Below are 12,567 nucleotides of genomic sequence, written 5' to 3'. Positions count from 1 at the left end.
AAAAGGACAACGCCCATCACCTCCCTAAATGGATATATTTGTAACGTCACGTGCTCACAAGTGGCGATGGTTCTCGCGCGACGAGTAATGCTTCTAGTTACTGTAGGCCTACATAAAACTCTCGCGCGTACTTGAGTTACCTCAGCACTATAATTAGGCCACTGGCGAAGGGGAATTCCCGACCTTGATTTCACGATTCCACGTGTTGTATTATCTCTCGTAAGATTTAACCACTTGACAGGTTGTTTTCGAGGAACAAACCGTTCGAAATGTACTATTTACTTCTTACTGCGTAAAACACACGTGTCGTGGTAATATTTCCTGGGGGAAAATCGGAGAGTCTACCCACGCCAGACCTGCTTAAAACTCAGTGGATGCTTTGCAAGCATGTATGAAATGGTTGATTGATTGATTGATTGTACAACACGATAGGGTAGTAGAATGGAGTTTGTTTGTGGGATAAATTTCTGCTTGAATTTCAGGCGGTAAATATGTCATTTCCAGATTCTGAACACGGAAACGGGCAAATAAAAGGGGTCGCACTAGTACATCCCCACCCCACCCCCGTTTCGCGGCCCCTACAAGGAGCCATTAAAACTCCAATGTGAATGTAAGCCGATACAGGGAAGCAGGGACCCCCCTGCTCCGGAGTTAGTCAGAGGCTAAATCCGTAGTGGGCGTGCCTGAACCTTCGTGGATAGGGGCACGTTAATAGAGTTTCCAGTCCAGTCCAGGGAAGCAACTTTGCCTTATTTCAAGTCTTGAACTGAAGGACTGTCCCGAATTTGGTGCTTTCGTGATACCCAATAACCGATGTGTATTTGGTGCTTTCGTGACACCCAATAGCCGATGTGTATTTTTGTGCTGGGGTTTCGTTAAACATTCCTTCATTCCTTCATTTATTCATTATTTCGCTCCATTGTAACATGTTTACGATTAACAGAGCCCGTTTGAAGACTATTATTACATATTAAATATATTTTCATGTTTAGAATATTAATATCTCTATAAACAACGTGTTTGCAGTCGTCCAAATATTTGCAGTAGCCCAAACGGGATTTTACCTGCCAATAATTTAGAACGTAAGAAAACAATATATGTTAGGAAGTGAAATGATGAGTAATTGCTGCACATTTTAGAACATGACCGGTCGGTTTGGGATCGATCCCCGTTAATGGGCCCATTGTGCTATTTTTCGCTCCAGCCAGTGCACCACGACTGGTACATCAAAGGCTGTGGTATGTGCTATTCCGTCTATGGGATCGTGCATAAAAAGATCCCTTGCTGCTAATCGAAAAGAGTAGCCCATGAAGTGTGGACAGCGGGTTTCCTCCCTCAATATCTGTGTGGTCCTTAACCATATGTCCGACGCCATATAACCGTAAATAAAATGTTTTCAGTGCGTCGTTAAGTAAACCATTTCCTTTCCTTTTATGACCGGAAATACATTGGATATACACTGGTATTGTAAACAAAATAAAAACGTGTTTATTATCTAATTTTGGTCTGTTAGTAAAGAATATCATACAACGGCTGCATACTGACCCTTGAAGTCAAATGAGCTTATCAGAGGTCATCAAGTCCCCAAAAGACGTATTCCACGAAACATTTGTATTTAACGTCTCTTACAATAATTAACAGGGTTTTACCGCGTTACGGGAACTTCGTCGTGAGCTGTGTGTATGTGTGAAAATATTTTCTCCTTTGCAGAAGTTTTCCTTTTATTAATTGTTTTGAAAAATGCGTTGCACTTGAAATGTCTATGTCAACAAATTCAAATTCGCGTGTGCAGGAATCGTCCCCCCCCCCCCCCACCCCCCACTTCTTAATATATTTTGTATCTCATTATAACACCAAACCTAAGAACCATAACCTGAAAAATGCATATATTAATATACACACGTTTCTGTGTTTTTAGTGTATTACAGATAGACTGTTAAAATGGGCCTGTTTACAAGATATTGATAATTTAATAATTTAAAATACAATAAAGAAAACTTAATTAATATTCGCGTTTGGTTTGCTGTTGTCTGAGGTGGGGTATGTGGTGTGGGGTGGGGTCATTAGCCTATTTCTCGTTCCAGATAGTGCACCACTGCTGGTATATCAAAGGCCGAGGTATGAAGCTATCCTTGTTGTAGGATGATACATATTATAAAATATCCCTTTAAACTAATAGAAAAATGTAGCGGGTTTCCTCTTTAAGTATATATGTAAAAATTATCAATGTTTGACATCCAATAGGATATGATTAAAACAAAATCAATGTGCACTAGTGGTGTGGTGTTCAGTGTATTTTAAACTGTCCAATAACTACGGTCAATACCTTTAATCATATATGTAATTGCACTGGAGGTGTACCTTGTATTGTGGGGTAGAAATAGCTTTAGATAGACGATGACCTCTACGATGTGCCCTTGTATAAAGTAGTAGACAAACACGCTGAAATATTAATGGTAAACTTAGGTTAATTACGTATCCCCGGCTCGCGTGTGATGCAAGAAAACATTTTAATTTCTGTCATATGTAAGTTAACGAGATACGTACTGCCCGCGACACGACGTCCACACCCGACAGTCTTATAACGACGGGTAACCTGTACACAATACACAGCGCCAGGTATATTTGCAATCAACGATATTGACACGTGGTTTCAGTGTTCACACATTGCGACATATTACAGGTGTATTTCCAAGAAAAGAAATTTATTGTAGGTCATCGACATACATATATACATGTTATCCATGTTTTAGTCAAACACAGGGCTCCAGACCTATCCTAAACGTCCATTTAATGTATATTTTAAAACGTATTTTATTAGACATTTGACTGCATATTACAGGCCTTTTTGTGATAAACTTGTTAGTCAAACATAGCCAGACCTATGTTAAGCAGTTACTTAAATATTATTTTAAAAAGAGTTCGCTCAGACAACTGACTGCGTATTACGGGCGGTTTGGTGATGGATTTTATGGACAGGGAATATTCTATTTGAACTCTTAAAACCGGTGTTTGATTTCAAGATATGGCCGATTAAATATATTTTCTACCATTAAATTATTAGCTGTACGTTCAGAAAGTTGTTTTATTCAATTCACCGACACAAAATACTTTATTTTAAACACATTTTACAATTTAAAAAAGAAAAGAAAAAGAACACGCGCACACACACACACACACACACACAAAACACACACACACACACATGACCTTGGAGGTAAATATTCTTTTAGTTACAAAGAAATTAATTATTTATCTAACAATTATTTGTAGATGGATATTTTAGTAAAAAATATGTTGTAACGAATCTACTTATTAATTAACAACTAGTAGTAATTCCTCTTCTGTTTGCTTGTTTGTGTGTGGGTTTTTAAAAACACCAACATATTCCGTTAATTAATTGATAAACTTCGATTTTCTTTAAAAACTGACCTTCTCACCAGTCGTCCCAAAGCTCTGAACCCTCAAACAAATAATGTAGATTACTAGACCAAATTCAAATAAACGGTGTCTATTTTGTCTTAGTTTTATTATTGAAATAGGACGCAGTTGATCTTTGTCACGTTACCAAACGCGATGTCAAGGTAATACTTGTAGTATATTGGTAGAAAAATATCCATAATATATCTATTAATCAAACTGTTAGTAGACTTACACAGGAATACGTGCACATAAAATACTATTAATTAAACATGAGTGAAATATATGCATTTCTTCGCATTACACCTTGATTAAATAATACAAAATGTATTACATTTTAATTATCGATCTGTCGTTTTCAAAATGTCCCCAACCTACACATCACTAGTTGTTCTATAAGTAGCACTACATTATGCGTTTCTATTTTAATATGGCGCGGACTGTTTGGCAGCAGGCCAGCTTGCTTTACGACATACGTCAGAAAACGAACTGGATTTGTAACTCACGTTGCTGTGGGCCTTTTCCAAAAATAATAAGATGTATCAATCTATTAGGGCTACATCAACGAATCTAAGGTCAATGCCATAAATGAACACAAAAAGACGTGAAGCTACTGTACCAAAAAACACACCAATACACATCCATATTTAATTACACAGTTAGGAAGACCGATGTGTATTGTTACGCTGGGGTGTCGTTAACCATTCGTTAATTAATTAATTAATTCATTCATTCATTCATTCATTCATTTCTTTTTTACTTTTCATGTACTACTTATTTACTAATAAGCATTCGTAATGATTCGTAAATACCACTATATGGCTTATTACACACTACTAATCAGATCTTATGACTGACAGCCAACAGGCGCGTGCGCGCGTGCGCGCGTACACACAAACACACGCACGCGCACGCGCACGCGCACACACACACACACACACTGAATTACGACGTAACCCGAAAAATACAGTCTTTATCAAAGGACTATAAGAAATGTATTTGTTGTTAGTGGAGTGCGTGCAGTAGATAGGTTGATGTTTCAGGGGAACATTGACATACGCCCACGCAACTAACATATTAAAATCATATTCTTATTTGACGCGTAGTAATAATGGAAAGGGACATTCACTTTGCCTTATTAATATTTAGATGGTTGTAAAGGGTTTTTATGTGTACTTTGTTTATCTCTAAGTTAAGAAGGACTGATAACCCAACAACGAATTGCCGACTAGGCCACATAATTGACATATAATTAAACTAAGACATACATATAATAAAACTAAGACAAAAAACAAGACATACAATTTAGATATAATTTAGATCTGATTGTTACAACTGACACCCATAGTATATAGCAGTAAACAACTGATACAACAATGCAGACATGATTGTTACCACAGACATCCATAGTGTATAGCAGTAAACAACTGATACAACAATGCAGACATGATTGTTACCACAGACATCCATAGTGTATAGCAGTAGACAATAATTTTTTGTCCCGTGAAATTTTCTCGTCAGGTCAGCGTGAGATAGTGAGATGAAATCTAGCTGCGTCTATAAAATAATTGGGTATTTTTCATTAAGAAAACATTTCAAGAGTTGGGGCTTGGTTATGTTTGGGACAATCAGGACCATCTGGTTGAAAGTACAATGTGTTATTTATCACTAATTAAGCAAAGGATATTTGACCAAGCATTGCAGAATCTATACCATCAGCTAAATGCGTCTGTGAAACCTTGCATATTGTATAGATACTTGGTCGAAGACTTACATATTCAACAATACTTGGTCAAATCTTTACCTGATATTTATAAATCATGTATTACAAAATTTAAGCTGTCTTCACATATTTTAGCAATAGAAACTGGCAGATATAAGAAGACAAGTCGTTTCAATAGAGTATGTATTCATTGTAATAGCGGAGATGTCGAAGATGAGTATCATTTTGTTTTAATCTGTATATTGTACAGCGATTTAAGATAAAATTATATAAAGTAATACTACTGGAATAGGCCACCTATGCTAAAATTGATACAGTTGCTGACCAGTGAAAAAATAAATATTGTGTAACTTGGGAAAATATCTATTTAAAGCATTTAAAATTCGAACTTCCTTAATCTAAATGTACTGTAATTATCAATATAATACCTTACCTATATAACTATAATTTATATTCTCCTTATTGATATGGATGTGTATGTATAGTGTAATATATCATATTATTATAACACACACACACACACACACACACACACACACACACACACACACACACACACACACACATACATACATACATACATATATATATATATATATATATATATATATATATTTGAATTGACTGGTTCCGAAAAGATAGACGACAGTCAATTAATTACGCTTCCTGTTATGTGAAAACCGGACCGGACTGATTGAACTGAATAACATTGATATACGGACATAACTATTTACAATAAATGGATGAATGAATGAATGAATGTTTAATGACACCCCAGCACGAAAAATACATCGGCTATTGTGTGTCAAACTATGGTAATTAACTATTTACAAATTCCTCATAAAATCTAACGTAAAATGTTTGGGTTTTGGGGTGTTTTTTTTTTAATTTGAGTATGATGCATTAACCGAAAAGCATCCTGAAATAGTATTATTATATTTGTATCATTTATTGTTTACATTTTTTTTTTTTTAATTCAAAATTGTAAAGAATATAGTTTTACCAATAACCCACCATATGGTACTGAATTACAATAATTCTGGAAATATGAAATATATTAAAATTGATTTTAAAAAAAGATTCCCGAAAACCTTTCCTTGATTTTATTGTAATAGCTGTGTATGGATATTGTCACTAGATATGTATGTATTTTTTAACGACATTGACGGTGCGTCACATTTTGGTGGAGTGTCAGTAGAGATATATACATGTATGTATTTTTTAACGACATTGACGGTGCGTCACATTTTGGTGGAGTGTCAGTAGAGATATATACATGTATGTATTTTTTAACAACATTGATGGTGCGTCATATTTTGGTGGAGTGTCACTAGAGATATGTACATGTATGTATTTTTAAAGACATTGACGGTGCGTCACATTTTGGTGGAGTGTCAGTAGAGATATGTACATGTATGTATTTTTAAAGACATTGACGGTGCGTCATATTTTGGTGGAGTGCAATAATCTTAAACCCACGAGGATGGATATATTTGGTACATGAACTGTTTTTAAAGTTTTAAGCAATATTGGATGTTGTTCCATATGTTAAATATACTTACCGGTGATATTTGTATTTATGTTCAACGTTTTACGCTGTTTTAATTTCACTTTTAAATGTTTATTTTCACTTTCATTATCAATTCGAGATCAATTCATATGCGTACCTTTACCGATATATTTAATGCTGGTGTGTCGTTAAAATTCCATTTATTCATTCATTCATTCATTCATTCACTAACCTACTCAGTCAGTCAGTCACTCACTCATTCAACCCACTCACTCCTTCGCTCATGTATTCGTGATCATCATTCATTCATTCATTCATTCATTCATTCATTATTTAAACCAAAGAGCCTTTGAAACGTATTTAACAAACATAACTTTTACGAAAGGTCCATAAAATAACATACAAATTAATAGATCACACAAATAGATTTGCAAAATGTGTTGCCGTGAAAATAATATTTAGCTATAATGTTAGTTAAATCAGACAAAAACACCTACAATTCCAACTTTGTTGAAAATCACTCTGCCGTTGGTTAATCGACGCCATTATTACGTGATGTGTGAAATGATTTGATTAGTTGCGAACACCAGCGATAATTGCTCAAGGGACGATGACAACCGTGTTAGGCAATAGCAGAACATCTGTTAAATTTTACACAGAAAACCAGTTATGACTTTAAAAAATGAATAAAACACAAATTACAGCAATTTAAATAATTTGTCAAGCCAGTTATGGGAATGTAATTCGATTGTTGCGTCTTTACCGCCGGTTTGAGCGGCCACCGAAATGAGCACGAACTCCTCTTAGCGATGTCTTCCCTGGGTAAAAAGTAACATTCTCACGGATATTACATTTATACAGTGACTTTTCATGGCGGGTGGCATAGCGCTTCCCCATTAATAAGCCAACTCTAGGGTAATCCAGCGAGACATTTTACATTGCGTAAGTTCGACGGCCTTCCACACGGCTCACGACAATAGAATGATGGATTAATTATTAAAAACTCTCCTGTTCGGTATATTACTAATTATATTGCGGTTTTCTGCTCCAGGGAATGCCATTTTGTAGAAGTTCATGACTTAAACATTACACATTCGTGTTACAAACGCAGCGTAACAATATTTCCAATATTAAATATTTTATTGACAAATGTTTAAACAATATTAGTTCTCTCCCTTGTATTGTCGTTATATTTTAATGGTGGCAGCGGCGTAATGGTTGGACTATACCAATTCAAATCCCATAGGCGACCATGTTAACGTTTGTGTTTAAAAACACTATATGCAATATATCAACCAAACTGTGACCCATAAATATCAGTACTACAATCCCTACCTCAAAGTATTAACTGCAGAAAATGGCACCTTTCATGGCTCATTTTCGGTATAACCAGATGTTTCTGCAACACCCCTAGTTTCGCACAAAATTTGAGTACTTTTTTTTACAGGTACCCCATACATGTTCCAAGCACAAGGCTACTTGACACGGTGGTACTACATCAAATAAAATTGCATACATTTTTAGCCCAGATAAAACTAATTTTTTTTACAACCAACACACTCACATTTATAACCAATCACAGGACTTGTGGTGTTAACTTCTCTATCAAAAGTTCGGTACACCTCGAACTTCGACCCAGCCGGAAATTAATTGGTATAGTGCAACCTATACTGATAACATACATGTTTCAAAAGGTGGTGAATCATGTGTTTTTATGACAACCAGGATCTGGTGTCTTCTGACATAAACTGACAACCTCACTGAAACTGTTGTTTCTACAGTGCAACCTAATTTAATGTACACCTCACAAAGCACATGTATTTTGTACAGTTTTGTACAAATGCAATATGTCATATTTGAAAAAATATTTTTTTTTTAAATAATACTCCTGAAGATATTTACTGTCAGATGTGTGTGTGTGCTCAGCTATATATGTAGAGACAGCATGGCTATTCAGAGTACCTCAACTCCTTAAACTTATTCCATTGAAACACATGTACTTGACTGACCCCTAGATTATGAAGACCTCAATAGGCACATCAAAGAAATATCAGTATTAAAAAAATACAATGTCTGAGGAAGGAAAAACCAACATGACTGCATCTGTATGAAGTAATGACTTAATGTCCTGCACATCACTGTTGGAAGAAAATCCTGTATGCTGAGTGTGAGCATCTTCAAGTTACCATGTGCGGGAATTTCAAATCCATCAGCTATGCAGATTTTCAAATTGGACCATCAAAACCATTGGCAGCCACCAATATTCCTGACTATATTTTATGTATACCCTACTGTAGTTGGAGGTTTTAAATATTTGTGATATCTGGAATTATCATGCAGCTTTCGCATATTTATTTTTGATTCATTACTAAAAAACCCAGTTTTTAAGTGACATAATTACCCGAACATCTATTTTATTGCATTATTTTCTAATCCAGATCAATACAATATGTATATTGGATGTATTCCTACAATCTGTAATCCAGCATATCATTTAGCTATTAACATTGGATAATACAGCATTAACAATAAAATAAATCATCAAATTACACCAAGGTAGATAATCAAATCTGGAAAAATTGGTTCCAAATCTAGTATACACTTAAAATACACTTCATGGGAGCAAACTAAGTGATTATTTAAAAAAAAGATTTGATCTGGAGACCTAAAGATATGTTTAACAAGCTTATTGTTATGTATAAATGAGAACAGAAGGCACAATAGTGACCAAAATTTTAATTATGGCTTTGGTAAAAATTTTCTTCAAAGTAAAAAAATGTTTCCCCTAAAACTACAAATTTGTCTAAAATATGACTTAGCACCCTATAAATATGCCAAAAGGACAATAAAAATCAAGGTCTTTAAAAAGTTAAGCTTTCAGAAGTACACACATGAAACATTAACTATGTTTATAGAAGTTAAAGACATTATCCCAATATTGGCACATGTTATTTTTAATATAAAAATAAATTGCTATTAAAATCTAAGTTCAGACTGCCTAGATATATTAACATATTTAAGAGCAGTTGTATATGGCAAGTCAAACACCATGTAAATAAGAACATTCAAATCTGTATAGTATGAATTATAGGCCAAAACCAACTTTTCCTCAGTGCTAATTTTTGTTCAAACTCCATTCAGAGCTATGTACAGTAATTATTGTCAAGGTCAAGGTCATTGTGAACTTGCATGGCCGAGTGACGGCTAATTAATCAAATAGTGTAGTTTAATTTAATTAAATCACAAAAATCATAATCTTTTTTATTATGCACTGAATATGTGCTATAGGTTGGACTATACCAATTCAAATCCCATAGGCGACCATGTTAACGTTTGTGTGTTTAAAAACACTATATGCAATATATCAACCAAACTGTGACCCATAAATATCAGTACTACAACCCCTACCTCAAAGTATTAACTGCAGAAAATGGTACCTTTCATGGCTCATTTTCGGTATAACCAGATGTTTCTGCAACACCCCTAGTTTCGCACAAAATTTGAGTACTTTTTTTTACAGGTACCCCATACATGTTCCAAGCACAAGGCTACTTGACACGGTGGTACTACATCAAATAAAATTGCATACATTTTTAGCCCAGATAAAACTAATTTTTTTTACAACCAACACACTCACATTTATAACCAATCACAGGACTTGTGGTGTTAACTTCTCTATCAAAAGTTCGGTACACCTCGAACTTCGACCCAGCCAGAAATTAATTGGTATAGTGCAACCTAATATAATGAGTTATAAATTAAACAAACTGTATGAATGTACCTTGCGATGTATTAGAATCTTACAAATATCTTCCGAATAGTTTGTTCTGTTTAACGACATGACTAGAGCACATTCATTAATCAAGTATCAGCTATTGGGTGTCGAACATTTGGTAACTCTGACAGAGTCTTAGAGGGGAAACCCGCTACATGTTTCCATAAGTAGCAACGGATCTTTCATATACACTTTCCCACAGACAGGAAAGCACATATCACGACCTTTAACCAGTTGTGGTGCACTGGTTGGAACGAGAAAAACCCAATCAGTTGAATGGATCCACCGAGGCGGTTCGACCCTGTGACGCAAGCACCTCAGGTGAACACTCATCCGACTGAGCTAAATCTCGCCCCGTTTCTTCCGAATAGGAGCAGTTGTTATATACACTTGTCGACAGATATGTCAACACATACTATACCCATATCTACCAGTCATAGATCGCTGATTAGAACACGGAATAACCAATATTGTGGGCACACGTGGAGATTTGATCTTCCAACGCATCACACCTGAGACTAACATTGCAAATACGTGTGCAGAGCAGAGCAGGAGGCGGAGCGAGGCGGGGGGGGGGGGGGGGGGGGGGTGTAAATTGTTGTTTTGGCTTTTCTCTCATTTGCCTTGTCTTTAAATTGTGTTACGATATCTAATATTTACCTTTTTTTCCTTCTATTACCTCTCTGTGTTAGTAAATTTGGAACAAGTTATAATAATTATTATGTTTTATGTATGCAGAGCTACTAAGATCACTAACTAGCAATTTCACGTGCACCAGTTTTGTTAATAACAGAATACTGTTGACTCAAGTGCTTGTCTTGAAAAGAAGCTATTGCTTAAAGTACAAGATTTTGTTTGTTTGTTTGTTTGTTTGTTTTGTTTAACGACACCACTAGAACACATTGACTAGTTAATCGTCGGCTATTGGACGTCAAACATTTGATTATTTTATAATTCTAAAATTCGCTACATATTTCCAAATACAGAAAGACATCTTTTATATGCACTTTCCCACAGACAGGCAAACACTTATCACGGCCTTTGATATACCAGTCGTGGTGCACTGGCTGAAAAAATACAAGAAGACGGGGAATATATCATTGAAATTTTGTTAATTATAACATTAGGACTTTGGCACATTTTCAATGTGGCGTCGTTCCTAATCGGTTAGAAAACGGCCGATATGAGAATCTCGTGGGTTGGCGATTCTCTCCTAAATGTGAAAATCCGGGAAAAGGTTGGGGGGGGGGGGGGGGGGGGGGGGGGGGGGGGGTCTGTATGTGGTTTTCGTGAGGTTTTCTTTTTAAATAACTATCTCTTATTCAATGATTTCTCATTATTTCTACCAGCATAATGACACAAATATATTTTACAAATCAGTGGCGTAGGGAGGTGCCAAAAATTGTGGGGGAGGGATGCGCGCGCGCACACACACACACACGCACGCACATACGCGCGCACACACACAAATACACCCATACATACGTGCATACATATAAACCATCGCTATTGCTACTGCAGTTCAAATTATTTTGTTTAAAAAAGTGCTGTTTTAATGTTTTATACGTTGCTATACTATTAAAAAGAACACAATTTTTGCAATTAGAACACAACTGTATTTGTTTTAGATAATAGATTTAGCTTCAGTTTCATTTTGTGATTAGTTTATATGAATAACATTCACGAAATATTAAAGGACAAATATGTTTTGAAAGAAGAAAAAAAATATCCTAATCATAACTAATATTTCAAAACTGAAACTCTTTTGTGGTGCAATACGTTGAACGATTTCATTTGGCACAAGTCCAATTTGAAGACTGTAGCCTACAGCTCAACCAGCGACACGCGAGGTGAGATAACGTCACTGAAAACAACTTACTCGATTCTCTTTATTCGTCTCTTGCGCCGTGATTTTTTTAATGGCGTCGTCTGCTACAGTTTGGCTTCCCGCCAAAAGGTGCACAGAACCAGTGAAAAGGAAGTCCAAAGGTTGTCTGTTATAACATAGACAGTTAGCGAGGTAATCGCTAAACGTGTCTACAGAAATGAACATTTTGACGACGGTGAGATAAATATGACAATTATTGGTACGATTAACAACAAATAAAATAAATACTCACACAAGGAAAATGACAACTA

The sequence above is a fragment of the Gigantopelta aegis genome, chromosome 4, assembly GCF_016097555.1.
Source record: "Gigantopelta aegis isolate Gae_Host chromosome 4, Gae_host_genome, whole genome shotgun sequence".
NCBI classification, from domain to species: Eukaryota; Metazoa; Mollusca; class Gastropoda; order Neomphalida; family Peltospiridae; genus Gigantopelta; species Gigantopelta aegis.
Note: the sequence above shows the minus strand (reverse complement) of the source record.